The sequence below is a fragment of the Heterocephalus glaber genome, unplaced genomic scaffold (genome assembly GCF_053883595.1).
Source record: "Heterocephalus glaber isolate CG9 unplaced genomic scaffold, H.glaber_assembly_v1.0 deba00000896, whole genome shotgun sequence".
Lineage (NCBI taxonomy): Eukaryota > Metazoa > Chordata > Mammalia > Rodentia > Bathyergidae > Heterocephalus > Heterocephalus glaber.
In genome coordinates, this window is record NW_028258170.1 from 566991 (window position 1) to 586753 (window position 19763).

The following is a 19763-nucleotide window of genomic DNA, read 5'->3' on the forward strand; positions in this document are numbered from 1 at the left end:
TTTTTTTCCTGTCTTTCATTTAGTATCCTTTGCTCTTGCCTTCTGTCACATATCTGTTTTTCCATGTGATCACATAAGGCTGTGCACCCAGATATTTCCTCAGCGCTTAGAGCAAGGTTTCAGTAAGTGTATTTGGAGGCTGAATTTATAGAGGATCCCACTAAGTGAAGCACAGGAGAGTTAAATAACTCATTTGTGGTCTCTCCACTGGTTACTGCCCATGCTCATTTAAACTTTCAATAAAATACAGAGGGGACATGGATGGGGCCACTACATAAAGTAAAGGAAAACTCTTGTTTAGTTTATAAAATACAAACACATATATATTTCCTCTTGGCTCACTGTGTTACCACATGAGACACACACACATACCCTCATTAACTCTAAAAGCTCCACTGCAAGCCCACACCTTCTTATTCATCACACAGACCAGGAAGGATTCCAACAAAGACTCCTGCAAGGAGCATGCAGGTAGGCAAGGGTGCCTGGCTCAGGATTCTGGGACCTGAGGTCCAGCCAAAGACAGGCTAGGAAACACACTGTGACCTGTCCAGGTGCTGTGGCCTGGGAGGGAGGGTCCCTAACCCAAATTAAAGAGGCTCAGGGACTGAGGCTTGCACTTGTCCATCTTTTTCCAGGCCCTGTGTCCTCTGCAGTGTAACTCATTTCTGTCTGCTTTTTTTTCTTCCTTCCCACAAATAAAACATCTTCCTTTAAGCTTCTTCTTCCATCTAATTCATTATTGGTGCTGAGATTTTGATCAGGCTGGCTGCTCACCCTGGATATAATGCTCCTATAATAGAATCATATTTTTATTTATAATACATTTTCTGATTTAAAATTTATCATTCCATCAGTCATACTGTCAGTCATAAAATAAATATGTTCCTGGAAATTTAATCTACACTCAGTCAACAACAACAACACAACACAATAAAACAAAGCACAATGCTGACACACCACTATTGAGTGTAGACATTATTCTTTGTAAATTTACATAATTATGTAACAAATTAAAAATAGATAAATAAAGTTTAGGTCCAACACAGAGTATCATGAGAGAATGTGTTTCTGCTCTCCTTTGTGGAATTTCTGAGGGAAAAGGAGAAATCCTTTGTTCATTTTCTCTTAGAATATCAGTCCCTGGCCTCATGCCCAGTATTCCTCATTGGATTTGGGCCCAGAGGGTGTCCACATGAGCAGGACCCTGTGTTCTCCTTGATGTGGCCCTGGAAGCACCAGGCAGGGAAGCAGGGTGCACAGTGCTCTGGTTAAATGCACACTTGCTTGCTGGTACTCTTTTAAGATGAGACTTTCTGGCTGTGTCCACTTGACCAAGGCCTGAACAAATCTACTAGGGTGATTTAATTTAACTGAGGATTAAAAAAGATGAATGCACAAAAATATAACAGTCACTTATATAAAAATATAAAATTAATTTGTATTAAGGAAAAAATATCATGTAATGTCTCATGTTCTAACATTGTTATCATATTGTCAGAAAAACAATGTAATTTTCAAATTTCTAGACAGGCAGTATAGCAAAAATTTTCATGAACCTTGACTCACAGCAAGTATCATTTTCAGAATTGGAGTCTTTTAGAAAAGGAAAAATAAAATAGGGATTTTGTCATAAAATTATGCATAGACATACATTTAAAACTTATGAAAGTAATGTTAATATATTGAAAGCAGGAATAGAGTAATGACAGAATTGTAATCAGAACTACAAAATGTAACCTTAATGCTAAAGTTATTTTTTCTTCTTTTTTTAGAGAAAAGTGTCTTCCGAAAGCTGAAAGCATAAACAGTCTGCCTCAGGAATGTGGAGCAGAAGGCTATGTTTAAAAACATCTTAATGTTCAAAAACTTTTTTTTTGGTACCTGGGATCGAACTTAGGTCCTTGTACTTGAAGGGCAGGCAGTGGAACCACTAAGTTAAATGCCCAGCCCTAAAATTTTTTAACCCCTCAGTCTTCATAGATATATTCAGCAATTCATTCCTAAATGCAGTGTATAAGTGGGCCTCACCTAAGTTTCCTAAAATGTGAAATTGATTTGTAATTAATCCCCAATTGCACTAAGAACTAAATGTGAATAAAGGATAAACTGAAATTCTTCTTCTTGTAGTTTATTACATATCCTTGCACAAGTTTGCAAAAACAAGCTATAAACAGAAATAGAGAATTTTTAGCATTTTCTCAGGAGGCAAAATATCTTGGTAGAATTCCAGTGAAAATAAGTGACTGCTCTGACTTCACAAAAGTTCTTTTCTGTGCCCTTCTTGTCATCTCAAATTCTGTGGGTAACAGTGACTATGGCATAAACCTTATATGTGAATTAAATGTGTTAAAGAAAATATTTAGGATGTTTAATATTAATGCTAATTTTACAGGATATAACTTCTTAATCATGTCAAAAGCAAATGGCAATTCATACCATATCCTCTAGAGATATTCATACCATATCTGTATCCTTTGAGATTTGAATTTTTTTGTTCATATTCAGTAAGTTCTTTCAATTTCAAGGAAGAGTAAACTAATTAAAATAACAGCTGGACCACTCATACAAATGAAACATGTTAAGCTAAGCATGGAATTTGATTTCTCAATAGTTTAAAACATTACACCATGAGTGGAAGGAACTCTACCACTGTGACTGACTTCATCCTCATGGGGCTGACAGACTCTGCAGAGACACAGCTGATACTCACTCTTTCTCCTGATTTACTTGATCTCAGTGCTGGGGAATGGGGGGATAATACTGATTATTCATCTGGATCCCCTGCTGGCCACCCTCATGTACTTTTTTCTCACTCACCTGTCATTTCTTGACTTTAGCTACTCAAGTGTCATCACTCCTAAAACTTTACAGAACTTACTGACTTCCACCAAGAGCATCTCCTTTCTGGGCTGCTTTACCCAGATGTTCTTTTTTATCCTCCTTGGTAGCACTGAATGTTTCCTTCTCTCCTCAATGGCCTATGATTGCTATGTAGCTGTCTGCCAGCCCCTGCACTATCCAGGCATTATGTCCACAGGACTGTGCTGTACCCTGCTGCTTACTGGCTCCTATGATATTGGCTTTGTGGATTCTACTATGAGTGTGGTTTCCATGAGCAGACTGCATTTCTGCAAATCTAAAGTCATCCAGCACTTCTTCTGTGACACATTCCCATTTTTAGCCCCCTCCTGCAGTGACACATTTGAGGTTGAAATCATTATATTCATTTCTGCTGGATACATGCTAGTGCTGTCCCTCATCACCATATCTGGATCCTGTGTGTCCATTCTCTCCACTATCCTCAAAATTAATTCCACTGTGGGAAAGAAAAAAGCCTTCTCCACCTGTGCCTCACATCTGCTGGGAGTCACCATCTTTTACCACACTACAATTTTTGCTTACCTAAAACCTAAGTAATCCTGTTCCTTGCAAAAGAATCAGGTGGCTTCTGTGTTTTACACAATTGTGATCCCCATGATGAAACCTCTTATTTAGTCTCAGAAACAAAGAGGTGAAAAATGCTGTTTTTAGATTCCTGAAGATAACCTGCTGCAGGCAATGAATTTCACAGTGGTGCTAATCACTCACAGTTGTCTTTCTATTTTTTAAATGGGAAATTATTTAGTCTGGTTTTGAATCAAAAATTGTGGTTTCATTTACTGTTCTTTTGTTTTGTTTTGTTTTGCTTTTTGCTCTCCAGCTATCCTTTCCTTAACAAACATGATAGTGGACATTTTCAGGCATAGATTTTTAGACATTTATGTTTCACCTGGCAATCATGAAATATGAGTTAATCTGTATAAGTACAGGTGGCTTCAAGGAAAACTAATGTGCAAAACAAGAAAATATGTTGGTCATATTGAAAATGACATCAATCCGTATTCAAGCAGGCTCTAATTTTAGAGAATTTTATATTAGTCATTCTGCTTATAATAGAGAGTAAGAGCAATGATGTTTTGGGAAATGACTTTAAAATCAAGAATTGGGCATTTAGATTCCAGCCCTACCACCTTTTTAGCATGCCACCCAGATTAATTCACTGAAATTCTAACAGTCAATATGGTCAAGTGCACAAGATATATAATAATCCCTTGTCCATCTGGTCAGTAGGTGGTTGTAAAACATTGAGGGCAATAACAATGAATACTGGTTATTATCATCAGATCCCTTGAATTACTATATTTAATACTTAACACACTTTTGAATAACATTTCTCCATGTTTTATGATGTTTTTGTTAATTTAATATTGTAAACAAAACACTTGTAAAGGAAAAAATCAGAAGGCAGGAGCTCCCAATTTTGGATTCAGCGTAAAGTTAAATATTGAATTATAATGAGGTTATTGGTAAGTAATATGTCCTAATATTGGAGACAATATGAAAAATGGCAATTACTAGAGAAAAGAAAACTTTGTTTTAATTATTGACATTCATATGCATGTTCTAGATCAGTGCTTATGAATATGTCTACATAATAAATATATATTTTCTGTAATTTCTTGTTTAGTATTTGCTACTTTCCTTTTTTACTTTAAAGTTTTATATCCAATAATCTGTCTAATTATATAATGCAAGATTAAAATGTTTTCAGTATATGAGCCATATTGAAACTCTTATTGAAAGCACTTTGATACATTTATAAGATGTGGTTTTTCTTACAATAATTTTAATCAATTTGTGTGAGTTAGATAATTTATACTATTGATTTTTGTTGGCAAACTTGTCAATAAATTCTCTGACTTGGAAAACAATATTCAAATTGAAGAAATTTATAAATTTTAATTTAAATCAGTGCTATTTTATTTTCTTTATTCCATAGGGTATAAAGAATTTATATCATGGTATTAAATAAGTATAAGATAATCTCTTGGCCATAAGAAACATTTAAACTATTTGCATTTTCCCAATAATTTACTTCTCATATCACTACATAGCTCATGTAATAGAAGTTATTTCTCTGCAATAATGTGAGATTTCATGCCCTCTTTCATGGTGCCAGGTCAGTGCGCTATATAATATATTTAGCATATTTTAAAAGACCATAACACAGCACAGCAAAATACAAACTCCTGGTTTTGCTTTCTAATAATTAATGGCTAGGCAGCAATACTGCTGTTATAATTTACTAAAAACAGTGGTCACTGAAATGTGTGCATTGTTAAATGTTTTGTACATTTTCTAATAGTAGATGCTGTGCTCGGTATTGGGGGCTAAAGCATCCAAGTCATAAGTATAAACTTAGATACAAAATGATTTTGTTAAAGGAAAGAATAACTTAACAGATGGTGGATGATGATGGGCAAGGTAATTGTATTAGGAAACAGTTTTCCTAGTGTGATGAAACTTTCAGGAATAGACTCGCTCAACACAAAACAATATCCATGGCTATCACCTGAATTTATCAGTGTTTCATATTCACCCTGTTGCTCAGATTACTTTTAGGTTGGCTGTTTTTGGCAGGTAACTCAGTGCTTAGGTACTCCTATCTTTTGCTTTGTTATCTTCCTCCACATAATCAAAGGGAGTTTATCCAATATTCAGTGTGAAGACATGTGAGGATTTGTTTTACAAGGAAAAGCATTATGGAGATTTTATTCATATGAATGCTTTTCATAAAATACTTTTAATTTATTAAGTAGATAATTACTCATATTACTTATTTCTTCTAATGTATATTTAAGGAACTTTACTTTTTCATCATCAAATTCATCAGCATAATATTTTCATAATATATTTTACTTCCCATTTTAACTTTTGTGATGTCTTGGTAATATCTTTATTTTTATTCTTGGTTTTCTATTTTTCTCCATGCAGTAACAACCTTTGATTTAAATCCAAAATTATAATAATGGCTGCTGGTGATTGAACCCATGCCATGAACCCCAATAGACAAACACTGTAAACTTAAGATACATATCCAGCCCTTTTTCAACTAGCAGCAGGAAAAGACGGCTCAAAAATGTTGGTCAATTATCACCAATTTTTTGTTATTTTTCTCATAAACGTTATTTTTATATGTGGCTTAAATTCATAATGCCGTAGTATTATTTTCCTTCAGTCCTTCAGTTTTAAAGTAATTGAAACTAAAATTTCCATTATTTCTCACATTTCAATTTACATTTTTACATGTGTCATTTCTCTTTCTACATAGACTCAAGTGTCCTTCATAATTATCCTTCCCAGGATCCTTTGAACTGCTTAACCAATGGCTTAATAAATTTCTTATTTTCAAAAAAGTGTTGACCTATATATCCTCACATTATTCTTGTTTGATTACTGCTTTATATTAGACTATTTGGCAGTGCCCTGTAGTTACTTTATAATTTTATTCATTCCATTTCCTTAACAATAATTCTTAGATAAGTTCTGTTGTTTCTTTTTCTACTTCATGATTATTTCTTAATATGCAATGACTCCACTGATGACCCTGTTGTAGGATTCCATGTAACTGATTTTGTGTGATAGTATGTGTGTGTGTGTGCATGTGTTTGCATGTGTATTTTCAGTGTGATACTGAATACTTTCCATAACTTCTATCTACCTAGTGCAAACTCTGACAATTTCATGCATGTTGTTTACCCTCTCAACTAGACTCTGGATGACTGGATGCCTTTAGACAAATACTACCAGTAATGTGTGTATTCGAACAAGTTGATCATATTAATTATTCTTTTTATACATTAAGTTTATTGGTACATTTTAGGTATACAATACAGTTACAGACATCATTGGGAACTTGTACCTGTACATGATGTTTCTTGGTTCTTAGTTTTTCCCTATTCCCTTCCTTCCCTTCAAACCCTCTACCCATCCCTACTTAGAAAGATGTTTCCACTTTTCCCTTTACTCATACAGTTTTTTTCTTCTTTCTTTTCCCCTACCACTTTAGAACTTTTCTACCTATTACACACTATCAATTATACATTTTGATACTCATTTACACTTTTAGTTTTTCACAGCAGAGAAACTATTCTGTATTTACACATGCATGTCCTATTTATTTCACTTAATAGTATGGCCTAAATGTTCATCCACTTAGTTATAAATGTTGCTAGTTTTTCATTCTTTATGGCAGAGTAGTACTTCATTTTATTAAAAAAACCACATCTTTCTCCAGAGGCAGAACCATGCCAGTTTAGTGGTGGACACAAGGAAGTTTCACACACTAGGAGTGCTAAGAAACATCCAGCAGCTGCAGCAACTTTACTGCCAAACAAGATGTGGGTTTTGGGTGCTTTGTCCAAGCACAAGCACTTTGTCCAAATACAGATATAAGCTGATGTTGAGGCTCAGGATGGAGTTGGCATGGCTATCATATTCCCAATTCCTCTAAGCATGATGTCAAAGTATTGTCTCAATTAGAGCCTCTTAATTGGGCAAGGGATTATACAAGTGATTGTGTAGTAGGATCTCATATACATCAGGTTAACAGAGGTTTTGAACTGTTTTGTTGCCCAGCTTAGCAACATAGTCTGAAAAATATTGATTTTTGCTTGGTGAGGAACTAGTCCTCTGGGGAGCCAGAAGTTGAATCCCCAATTCCATCCAGTGACCAGTTTGGAGTCCAAGGGCCTTTGTATCAGAATTGCAACTAAGCACCCACAATTCCAAACTATGATATCATTTGTGACATTTTGTCCCCCATTATAGGAGATAATCTTTACACAGCCCCAGTGAGAACAGCAGAAGTCAGTTGGGGACCCACACTACTGCTGTCAAAATGGATTGAACCCTGGACATACATAAAATTCATGGCTTCCCAGGTTGATGAACTGATAGTGGTAGCTCCCCCAACCTCTCCTAACTAAGTTACAAAGATCAATCTCAGGGAACCTGAGAGGTTTCTGGAGGTGGATTTTACCAAAAGTGACATTATCTACAGTTTCTCTTGAACTAAAAGAGGTTAGGAGAAAGGAGTTGATCTCTCCTTTCTGCAACTCCCCAAAGTTCAGCCTCATCAGCCCAAAGACAATAAGGACAAGCATCACAGTCATGATCAGACTAGCCTTAGTTTTAAAGGATCAGGTCCCAGCTCATCAGTCCATGGTTTCACCCTATGATGCATGAATGGTGAACCCAAGTCAAGATTCCTTGAGAGCCAAGGGCATTGTGAGGATGACTGTATAGGGTTATTCCCAGGTTGGAGTCAGTCCTTCACTATGAAAAGCCTTGATGAAGACAATATCCCTGGGCTGTAACAGTGGCACATTGTAGATCTGGGCAGGGGCTGAGTAGCTCCTAAGTGTGAGGAAACAGTTTTCTATACATGTTGGAGAGACTTGAGATACTTTAACAGGAAATGGTTAGAAAATTCATATAGTACCTCACTTTTGCCTTTGGGGAGCAGTGGAGTTGGTCTTCCAAACATAATTTCATAAGGCGTAAAACCTACTTTATAAGGGGTTCACCTTACTCTAAAGACAGACTACGGCAGTAGGCTGGCCAGCCCTTCACCAGTATCCAATATCAATTTGGTCAGTGTAGATTTTAGGGTCCAATTCATCTGTTCCATTTGCCCTAAGCTTTGCAGTCAGTAGGCACAGTGGATTTTCCAATTTATACCCAGTGCCCTACTGACTAACAATTATACAGGTTAAAAAGTGGGCCCATTGTCAGATCCGGTGGACACTGGTAGTCTTAATCTGGTAATTAATTCCTGAAGAAGCTTCTTTGCCACCACTGGGGCAGTCTCCTGCCAAGTAGCATAGATGTCTACCCGAGCTGAGAAGGTATCTATGAAAATCAGGAGATAGTGATAGCTACCTGCTGGTTGTTTGATCTCTGTGAAATCCACTTCCCAGTCTTCTCCAGGGGTCCAGGCTCAGAATCTGACCCCAAGGGGTGCAGATGGGGCCTGGTGGGGATTTGCTTGTACACAGGTTGGGCACCTAAGAGAGGCCTGGTGGGCCAGCTACTGTAACTTTGAAAAGGAGTGTCTTGGAGCTAGAAGCTCATCCATCTTGGAACTCCCCAGGTGTGTTACTGAATGTAGCTGCTGGATGAGCTCTCTTCCTAATGGTTGAGGATGATAGATGTGATGATCCAGATGCTGTGGCTTGGGATGGATGGATTAGGGTCTAACATTAATTAATGAGACCTTGGGACAAAGGCTTGCCCTGTCCAACTTTTTCCAGGCCCTGTGTCTCTCCAAGGCAGCTTATTTCTGTTTGCTTTCTTTCTTCCTTTGCACAAATAAAGCATCTTCATTTCATTAACTTCTTCCCTCTAATTCTTTATTGGTGCTGCTTGCCATCAGGATGGCTGCTCACGACAGATGTAATACTCTTATAATAGAATTATGGTTTTAATTACAATGAATTTCCTCATGAAAATGTTATCATTCCACCAATGATAATGCCAGCCATAAAATAAATATGTTTCTGGAAATTTCATCTACACTCAGTAAACAACAACAACAACAAAAACAAAATACAACACAACAAAACACAACAGAATCCTAACAGATTACTTACTTTTGCTTAAATTCTTTTATTGGTACATTTTAGGTATGCAATATATTTACATTTATCATTGGGTGCTTGTACCTGTACATGATGTATCTTGGTTCTTATTTTTCCCCATTCCCTGTCCTCCCTTCACCCCCTCCAACCTTTCCTATTTACAAAGACTTTGTTTCCACTTTTTCCTTTTCTCATAATTTTTCCTTTCCCTTCTTTCCTTTCCCATTCCCTTCCAACTTCCTCTAGCACGTTGGACCTTTTCTTCCTATTTCAAATTATAAATTATTCATTTTAATCATTTTAATCCTTATTTACACTTTCAGTTTCTCACACTAGAGAAACCATTCAGTATATACACATATGTGTCCTATTTATTTGACTTAGGAGTATGGCCTCAACATGCATCCATTTAGCTATAAATTGCTCTAGTTTGTCATTCCTTCTGGCTAAGTAGTACTCCATTGTATAAAAACCCACAGCTTCTTTATCCAGTTTCCAGTTGATGGGCACTTGGGTTGTTTCAAAAATGTGAAATTTATTGCTAATAAATGTGGAATAACACCCTGAAATAAATGAGAATAAAAGGTAAGCTGAAGTTATTTTCCTTAAAGTTTATGACACATTGTTACTAAAGTTTCCAAAAAACAAGTTATATACAGGAATACAGAATTTTTAGCATTCTCTCAGGAGGCAAAATAACTTGGTAGAATTCCACTAAGAAGAAGTGACTGCTCTGACCTCACAAAAGTTCTTTTCTGTGTTTCCTTGTGATATAAAATCTGTGGATAAGAGTGACTATGGCATAAAATTTATGTGTGGATTAAATTTATTAATAAAACATTTAAGGTGTATCATATCTATCCTAACTCTATAGGATATAACTTTTTATTATGTCAGAAGCAATTGGCAATTCATACTCTATCCTTTGCTATCTGACATTGGAATTTTTTGTTCATATTCAGCAAAGGCTTTGCAAATTCTAAGGAAGAGTAAACTAAAATAAATGCTGAACCATTCATACAAACAAAACCTGTTTTCAGCCACTCAATGTAAGTAACTAATTTGATTTCTCCTTAGTTTAAAACATTGCACCACAGGTAGAAGGAACTTGACCAGGGTGCCTGGCTTCATCCTCACGGGGCTGACAGACTCTGCAGAAACACAGCTGGTCCTCTCCATGCTCTTTCTCCTGATTTACCTGATCCCAGTGCTGGGGAAAATGGGGATGATACTCATCATTTGCCTAGATCCCCAGCTTCACACCCCCATGCACATTTTTCTCACTCACCTGTCATTTCTTGACCTCAGCTACTCAAGCATCTTCACCCCTAAAACCTTACAGAACTTACTGACTTCCAGCAAGAGCATCTCCATCTTGGGCTGCTTCACACAGATGTTATTTTTTTGTCTTCCTTGGTGGCACTGAGTGGCCTAAGTTTGCTATGTAGCTATTTGGATCCCCCTGCACTATCCAGTCATTATGTCCACAAGACTGTGCCATGCCCTGCTCACTGACTCCTATACAATTTGTTTTATAGAATCCACTGTGAATGCAATTTGTACAAGCAGACTGCATTTCTGAAAGTCCAACATAATTCACCACTTTTTCTGACACATTCCCAATATTAGCCTTGTCCTGCAGTGACACTTATGAGGTTGAAATCATTGTGCACATTTGTGCTGGCTCCACCCTAGTGCTGTCCCTCCTTACCATATCTGGATCCTATGTGTTCATCCTCTCCACCATCCTGAAAATTAATTCTACTGCTGGAAAAAAAAATGCCTGCTCCACCTGTGCCTCCCAAATCCTGGGAGTCACCATCTTCTACAGCACTATGATCTTTACTTATCTAAAACTGAAGACATCCTACTCCTTGGGAAAGGATCAGGTGGCTTCTGTGTTTTACACAATTATGATCCCCATGGTGAACCCTCTCATTTACAGTCTCAGAAACAAAGAGGTGAAGAGTGCTACTGTTAGAATCACGCAGAATAGAGAGAGCTGCAGGAAGTTAATACCACAGGTGTGCTAAGAATTTTCAATTGTTTTTTTTCATTTTTATTATTATTTCGTATTCACTCTATCTCTCTTTGTCTCTCTGTGTGTGTATGTGTGTGTGTATGTATTGTGTACCTGAGACAGTGTCTCAATACACAGTTTCATTTAGGCTGTGAACACATGATGTAGGCCACTGGAGACAAACCTTCTGCCCCACATTCCTGAGTGCTTAGGTTACAGAATGGTGTCACCAGGCCTACCTCTACGTTACTTCTTCACTTTTTTTTTGTACCGGGGATCGAACTCAGGTCCTTGCACTTGCACAGCAGGTGGCGAAACCACTGAGCTAAACCCCCCTGCCCAACTTCTTTACTTTTAACAGGGACAGCATTTGATAAAATTTATTTCTGTGTAGTCCAGGCTGACATCAAACCTCAGTTATCTTCCCTAAGTTTGCTATATCCTGTGATTACACAAATGCACTACTATGTATTGGTTTTTTCTTTATTTTCTTTGCTCTTCACATGATTTACATGTAGTGTTTCTCATACCATAGAAATCATGCATTCAAAGATATTTGTCCAAGCCAGCCAATATTCAGCTCTGTGAAGATAATGGGGAGCCCCAGGGTCAATAGTTTGAGACAAGAGAGAGCTATCAATCAAGTAAAACTCAGATATAAGGCATTTTAAAAGACAAGTAAGTGAAGTACTTCACAGGCACAGAATAAATGGTTGTTCAGTGTGGAGGGGAATTTGCCCTTGCTCATGCTGATAAGAGAGAAACCTTCCTATATTACAAGAGACAAATTTTTAACCAGAGATAGAGCCTGAAGAGGAGACCTGAGTTGAGTGTAGCAAGTAGGAAGGTACTAATGCTTCCCAGTATTTCCCTGTGCAGTGAGACAGCCTTGGGTCTGGTGCCATCTTGGATGCCCCCTCTCCCTCTGCCTAAGTAGAATAAGCAGGAGGATTTTGACAACACTCATGCTGAGAGGTAGCTGGAATCATGTTCTCAATTTTGGTAGGTGGAGTAGGAGACCAGACACCTCCACATTTTCTAGTCTTCAGGATACAACAATGGCTTCTCTCCAGACAGAGAGTGAGACCTTATTAAGAATTAGGTTGGATCACAAAGAAGGGCAGGTGACACCAAAAGAGTGAAATCAAGGACTAAGGAAAATGGCCTCCTGCTTGGCTGACTGGAGAGCAGAAACCAGGGTAGGAAATTCTCCATGGAGTGAGACAGGGAGCATGAGCCCAGCTGGGGGTGAACATGTCCAGCCCAGTGAAAGCAGACAGCAGAAAACAAAATGCCAGGGTATAGAAAACAAGGTGCTCTGAACACTGCTGCAGGCCAGAGCTCAGGCACAGGAAGATTTGTGGGAGGTGGAATCTGAGGCTGGGAGCAGGGCTGCAGAGAGGTGTGGAAGGCAGGGGGTGTGAAGTACCTTATCTTAGTGAAGATGGAGATCCCCTAGGCTCTCTGTTCTACTTGGAGGCTTTCTGAGCAACCAGAGCATTGCATAGACACTGGGCATCCAAGCATCTGGGAGCTAGATCTGGGAACTGAGGCACTGGGGCGATGGCTGGGACCTGCACACATAGATTATGCAGACACCATATTTCCCCTCAACCTGGGTCCCAAGAGCAAGGGGCATGAGAGCAGCTGTAGTCCAGGCTCCACAAAGGCAAACATGGCAGAGATCAGAGGTCACCACTGAGGGCAGAGATCAGCTCTGGACTGCAGGAAATGGCCTCTCCCACTGGGACAGAGGCTGAGAAGGTAACATAGGGGAAAACAAGGGGATTTCTGGGTTGATCCTATTAGGCCCTGTCCCACAGTGGCATTCTACAGGAAATACTGGTCTCCAGTCCAGATGTCCCCACAAGGAGGCAGAATCACCTTGTGTGTTATTTTGTGTGTATTTTGTTATTATGCTATTGTGCTGTAATGCTATTGTTATTATGCTATTGTGTGTGCTCCTACATGGTCTTACCTTGTTTTTTTAGGTTCTCTCCTGACAGGGTTGTTTCACAGGGTTTTGAACATTCTAGCACACAGGTATCTACTAATTCTTTAACTGGATCCACTTTCCCCTACTTCTTTCATTTTTCATTTATATTCCCCTCCTATCTCTTCTATATTCCTCCTAGTCCCACACCTGTTGTATATCCCCTCCTTCCCTCTTTTCTTCTTGTATGTAAATGTTCTCATGGAGGCCTTGCCCCCCAGCCTCCCTAATTCCTCACTTCTCCATTCTCATCCTAAATTAGGAAATAATTTGGAGAGTTTCTCAAACAAATTATAAATTATATGATGGCGAATGATTTGTTCTTTAGATATTGACATTAGTGATGATTATCTGTCTTCATAAAGAAATGTTAAGAATTCAACCTCACAATAAATTTGTGCAACAGGAATATGCTCTAACTTGAATGCTTAATAAAATATTTCAGCATTACTCTTATGTTTAACTTTCTTGTTCTTCTCAAGACAATATCTTTCATTAATATATATATAACAACACAGGTATTTTCCCACTAATCATTACCAATTTTATGGTGGTATCCTGGCTAGTTATGTCTTTGTGCTTATTTTTCTTTTACAAAATAAAAAATCAAGTAAACTAAAATGATAAAATATATTACACGAATGTAACCTATAGATGAAACTAGTCAGACAGACAAACCAGAATGTAGGTTCCGCCCCATGCCTGTGTGGTCTCAGGATGCCTATTTATCCTCACAGTTCTGTAAGTGAAGACTGGAGTCCTGTCCAATGTATGAGACATGAGGGGGCTCTTTAGTAATAGGCTAACATACCTGGTCTTGGCAGAATATATTGGGCCACAAAATTAGGATGAAATATTCAATGCACTGTAGTATAATAATTATGCAAACTTAAAAGTACTCATCTGAATTAGTTTTGCTCCCAAAAGAAAAAAGGCTGAAGAAAATTACTATTACATAAAGTGTAACAAGTCTTCAATTGCTTTACTCTTTTATTATAATGTTTTCTATTTTTGCTAATGAATAATCATTATGTCTATGGCCAAGTCATTCATTTAGGTATAAAACATTTTCAGGCCAAAAATTTTATTGTTCCATCCTTCATAGTGTAAATTGTAAAGAAAGTACCATGCAGGAAATTTCTTCTCTAATTTCCTAGTCAAAAAATCCTGATTAATGACTCAAATGGAAATATTATTTCTGGCAAGTTTATATAAATATGTGTCAATTTAAAAAGTAAATAAACAAAGTTCAGCAGAAACTTGCAGCATCACATGAAAGATGAAGTGTTCCTTTTCTAAATGTGGGACTTCTAAGGGAAAAGACAAAATCTTATGTTCAGTAAATTTTTGAATTCTTGTCCTTGGAAATGGGCCAAGGAATCATCCCTGGAATTTGCTCCCTGAAGATGAGCAAAGGCTGCAGTGTTCTGAATGTGCAGTATATGAGGCCAACTGGGAGGAGAGGCACACACTTGTCTGTTTCCATTCACAGGTCTCCCTCAGACTCTTTTCAGAGAAAACTTTGGGGTGACCTTTCCATTTGATCAATACTGGAACAAAATTTCTAGGGTGATACAGTTTACTTCAGAATAAAAATATTATTGCAGAAAAACAGAAAGATAAATTACTCCTAGAAAAGCAAAAAGATTACAGTAGTTTTCAGTTCATTATATGGTTTCCTACTTTATTTCAGAGAATATTTGGTGCTTGACAAATTTCTGAACAGAGAACATGGCAAGACAGATTTTCAGCACCTTGAGGGCACAGTAAGTATCATTCAGAGAACTGAAGGGGATTATATTAGATAAAGGGGATTTTGACTGGGCAGGTTAAAAAGTACATTTTTACCAGAGCTGAAGGTCCACACTGCCTTCAACTGCCACATCAAATGAGAAGAAAAGTCATTTTAGTGGAAAGAAAAGGGTTTTTTATTCCACAGGAGAGACCCGAGCCTCTGCTCCCCACAAATCTCTGTCTCCCTGTGCTAATTTCTGCCAGTGCTTTTATGTTCAGGTGACTCTAAGCTCCCTCCCTCCCTTTTCCAAGTTAAAGCAGATCTTGACCTCCTGGGGTGGTGTCTAAATGTTCTTCTCAGGCAGTGATGATATTTCTGAGACTGAGCATTAATTCTCTGTGCAGTCATTTGAGTGAGGACAGGAAGAGAATTCCTGCTCTGGGCCAGAGAAAGCTGGAGAAGAAGCCTATTTTTAAAAATCAAAAAGTTTTGAATAATTTTTTCTCTTCCACTATATCTTCAGGAATTTAATATTAATGTGAGTCACCTAATTCACCAGAAAGAAATTACTTTAATCAGTTTACTAAGTTTTTTAAACAAAAGGAAAATGAATAAGACACTAAAAATGGTTTTTAGCATGGTCAATTATATATCCTCAATCAGTTTTGGCAAAACAAGTCCTGATCAGGAATACAGTATTGTAAATTTGTTCTCTGAAGTCAAAATATCCAGGTAGAATCAGTGGTAATATGTAACTGCTCTTTTTTGCATAAATAACCTCTGTTCCCTTTTTCAGAAGTAAAGTATGAAGATAAGAGTAGTTATCGTATAATATTTTCCTGATAATTGAATGTATTAATAATGGAAATAGTTTAGGTAGTGACAGTTTCATGCTAAAAACAGGATATAACCCTGTAATGTATCAGAAACAAATGTGATTTTATACCCATATCTATACATGGCGATTGTATTTTTTCACCCTTGTTCAAAATGTTTTTCATCAATTTCTAGGAACACTATGAAAAATACTGAGCCATTCACATAAACCAAAGTATTTTTTGAGACAGGGTAAATTTTAAAATTTATTATTCAACAGATAAGGGCAGGAGGGCACCATGGGTACATGGAACTCCACCAGTGTGGCTGACTTCATCCTCATGGGGCTGACAGATTCTGCAGAGACACAGCTGGTCCTCTCTGTGCTCTTTCTCCTGATTTACCTGATCAGAGTGCTGGGGAACATGAGGATGATATTCATCATTCACCTGGATCCCCAGCTTCACACCCCCATGTACTTTTTTCTCACTCACCTGTCATTTCTCGACCTCAGCTACTCAAGCATCATCACCCCTAAAACCTTACAGAACTTACTGACTTCCACCAAGAACATCTCCTTCCTGGGCTGCTTTACCCAGATGTTCTTTCTTATAGTGTTTCCTGCTGCCAAATGTTTCCTTCTCTCTTCAATGGCCTATGATCGCTATGTAGCTATCTGCAGCCCCCTGCACTATCCAGTCATTATGTCCACAGGACTGTCCCATGCCCTGCTTGCTGGCTCCTATTTATTGCCTTTATGTATTCCACTGTGAATGCAATTTCCATTAGCCAACTGCACTTCTGCAACTCTAATGTCATCCAACACTTCTTCTGTGACACATCCCCTATTTTACCCCTTTCTTGCAGTGACACATTTGAGGTTGAAATCATTATATTCATTACTCCTGGCTCCACTTTAGTGCTGTCCCTCATCACTATATCTGGATCCTATGTGTCTATTCTGTCCACTATCCTGAAAATTAATTCCATTACAGGAAAGAAAAAATCCTTCTCTACATGTGCCTCCCATCTCCTGGGAGTCACCATCTTTTATAGCACTACAATTTTTGCTTACCTAAAACCTAAGTCATCCTACTCATTGGGAAGGGATCAGGTGTCTTCTGTGTTTTATATGATTGTGATCCCCATGCTGAAGCCTTTCATTTACAGTCTCAGAAACAAGGAGGTGAAAGATGCTGCTGTTAGAGTCCTGCAGAAGAGAGAGGGTTCTAGACAATTAAAATAACAGTGATGCTTGATATTTCCACTTTCCACTTTCCTTTTTTTCTTCTAAGAAATTCCTTGGTCTCATTCTAAAAAAAAATTAAATCTTTTCTTTTCTTTTCCAGCTACTCTTTATTAACAAACATGAATTTGGACATTCGAGACACTGGTACTTACAAATTCACATTATAATTTGGAGTCATCAAATAAGTGTTATATCTAAGATGTAAAAACTCTGTGTTGTTAAGGAAAACTTTTTGGAAAAACATATTTTTTCCAATTTTATAAACTATATCAATATAATATTTCTCCAAACTTAAATTTTGAAATATGTTTTAATGTAAAGTCACTTAATTTTTCACATGTCATTCTGTTTACAGTGCTTTTTGGCAGCAATGTTTAGCTCAAGTGCTTTCAATCAAGATTACTGCATTTTGATTATGGATCTAGAGCTTCTGCAGCATTTGAGAAACACTAATTTACTGCAATAATAAGGTTCTCTTTGCCTATCTGCCTGATATATAACAATTCCATGTCCCTCTCGTCAGAGGATGGACTTAAACTTTTAGGACAATAAAGTAAGCGGTGGCCATAATCACCAGAAGGCTTGCATTCCTGTAATATTTTGACATTATAAGCACTACATATTTCTGAACAATACTGGTTTATGTTTTATAAGTCTCTTTTATTCCATCTAATTTACAAACTAACAAACAGCTAAAAAGTAGGGCAGCAGTTCCCACTTTAGGATTAAGTAATATATTGAAGTAGATTTAAGTTACAGGAAAGTCATATATCTTAATGTTAAAGACAATGTGGAAAATGATTATATATAACAGAGAAATACTGTATCAATTGTTGCCTGTTTTGTGCATGTTTTTCTATATTGGTGGTTACTAATATATGTGTATATATATATATTTAATGCAATTCCTGTCATTTCTTGTATAATCCTTGCTGCTGTCTTTATTAAATTTAAAGTTTACTAATAAACTGTATAATTAGAACATGTAAGATTACAATGTACTCAGTATATGAGAAAAATTATACCTCTCATTTTATAATGCTTTGAACCTGAAATGTTTTGAATTTATCAATTTGAAAATCAGTGAGGAATAATAATTGTAACATGTGTTCCTGTGAGCCATATGGAGACCAAACCTTTCAGTAACATGATAATGAGTTTCAGCCATTGGAATTTTTGCCTTTCTCCTGATGTCTACAGGTTTATATTGTTCTTTTAAAATAAATTAATGATTATCACATTTGTCTCATGGTACACTTTTAAAACTAAACCTGTTGCAGAGGAAAAAATTGACAGTGAATTTAAAATATGTAGCAGTCCATAAACTTGGATCAAGAAGCATAATAAAAATCTCCTTATTTTAAAAAAATATTTTATCTTTACATTTGTAATGTCAGTTTAAAATTTCTCTTTGGTGTCTTAAGGTTATTTGATAATGGACAGCTCCATGTCCCAAGTAAGATATTTTATTTAAACTTGTACAAAATTATTACAAGGATTTCTTCACTCTAAGCATGCCATTATAAAAGTATCACCTTTTTGAAATTGAAGTTATTTTATGTAAAAAAAAATTCATCATTTTAGATGTCTAAAGTGCTAAATCTCTATGTTAAGAATTAAGATTTATCAATGTTTTAGTAATTTAAATATATACATTATTTTCAAATCAATTACAAAATTATGCCTATTACATCAATATTACTTAAAATCATATTTTATTTACCTTATATATCTGTGTTCTAAAAATTGATATTTGTAGATACTCCTCGTTGTCTTTCTTTGTGATTAAGGTTAATAATTTCATAAATATTTACTGTTTGATATATTGTTAGGCCTCTTATCTCATCACATAAATGTATTAGTAATTTCATATATTTATGGAATATTTCAACTCTGCATGCTCCACTCTCTAGGTATTTTTATAAGGCATAGTTTTATCTTATATTCATTTATTTGTATTTTCATGATTTAGAAAATATATTGTATCAGGTTTTCTTGGTAAACCCATCACTAGAATATATGACTTTATAGACAACCTTTGTGTTAAAAAATTCTTTAATTTCAATTAAATTATATCTGTTGTATTTTCTTTATTACATGGGGTGGAAAACATTTATATTATATTATTATATAAACCTAACATAATATTTTGATCTATAGGAGCCTTTCTGATTAAACTGAGTGGCTCATAGGCATTGGATAACCATGCAATCAGTAGCAAGGGCTGGGTATGTGAGCAACTTGGGCCACTGGTCAGGACCTGCACACAGATTATGCAGCTACTCTCTCTTACTGTCACCCTCATTCTCACTATACAGGATATTGAAGTGTCAGGAGTGCCCCTAGAAGGAGTGTGTTTGTGTGTGTGTGCATTTGAAATTATATTATAATCAAAACTACTGCTTTTATAGCATTAGGGTGTTATTGTTTTGGTCATTTTCTCTTATAACAGGGTTGTTTTATGTGGTTTCCTAACTGTTGTGTCT

General features: G+C 36.7%; 1 long non-coding RNA gene and 1 pseudogene across 1 annotated transcript; both read left to right on the forward strand.

Annotated features, from left to right (window-relative positions):
* Positions 1-13163: 13163 nt before the first annotated feature.
* On the forward strand, positions 13164-19350 carry LOC147828851 (uncharacterized). Its single transcript, XR_015449996.1, has 3 exons — positions 13164-13248; positions 15171-15243; positions 17633-19350. It is a non-coding gene; the product is annotated as an uncharacterized LOC147828851 (long non-coding RNA).
* LOC101714550 (olfactory receptor 8H1-like) lies at positions 16328-17459 on the forward strand (annotated as a pseudogene).
* Positions 19351-19763: the final 413 nt, after the last annotated feature.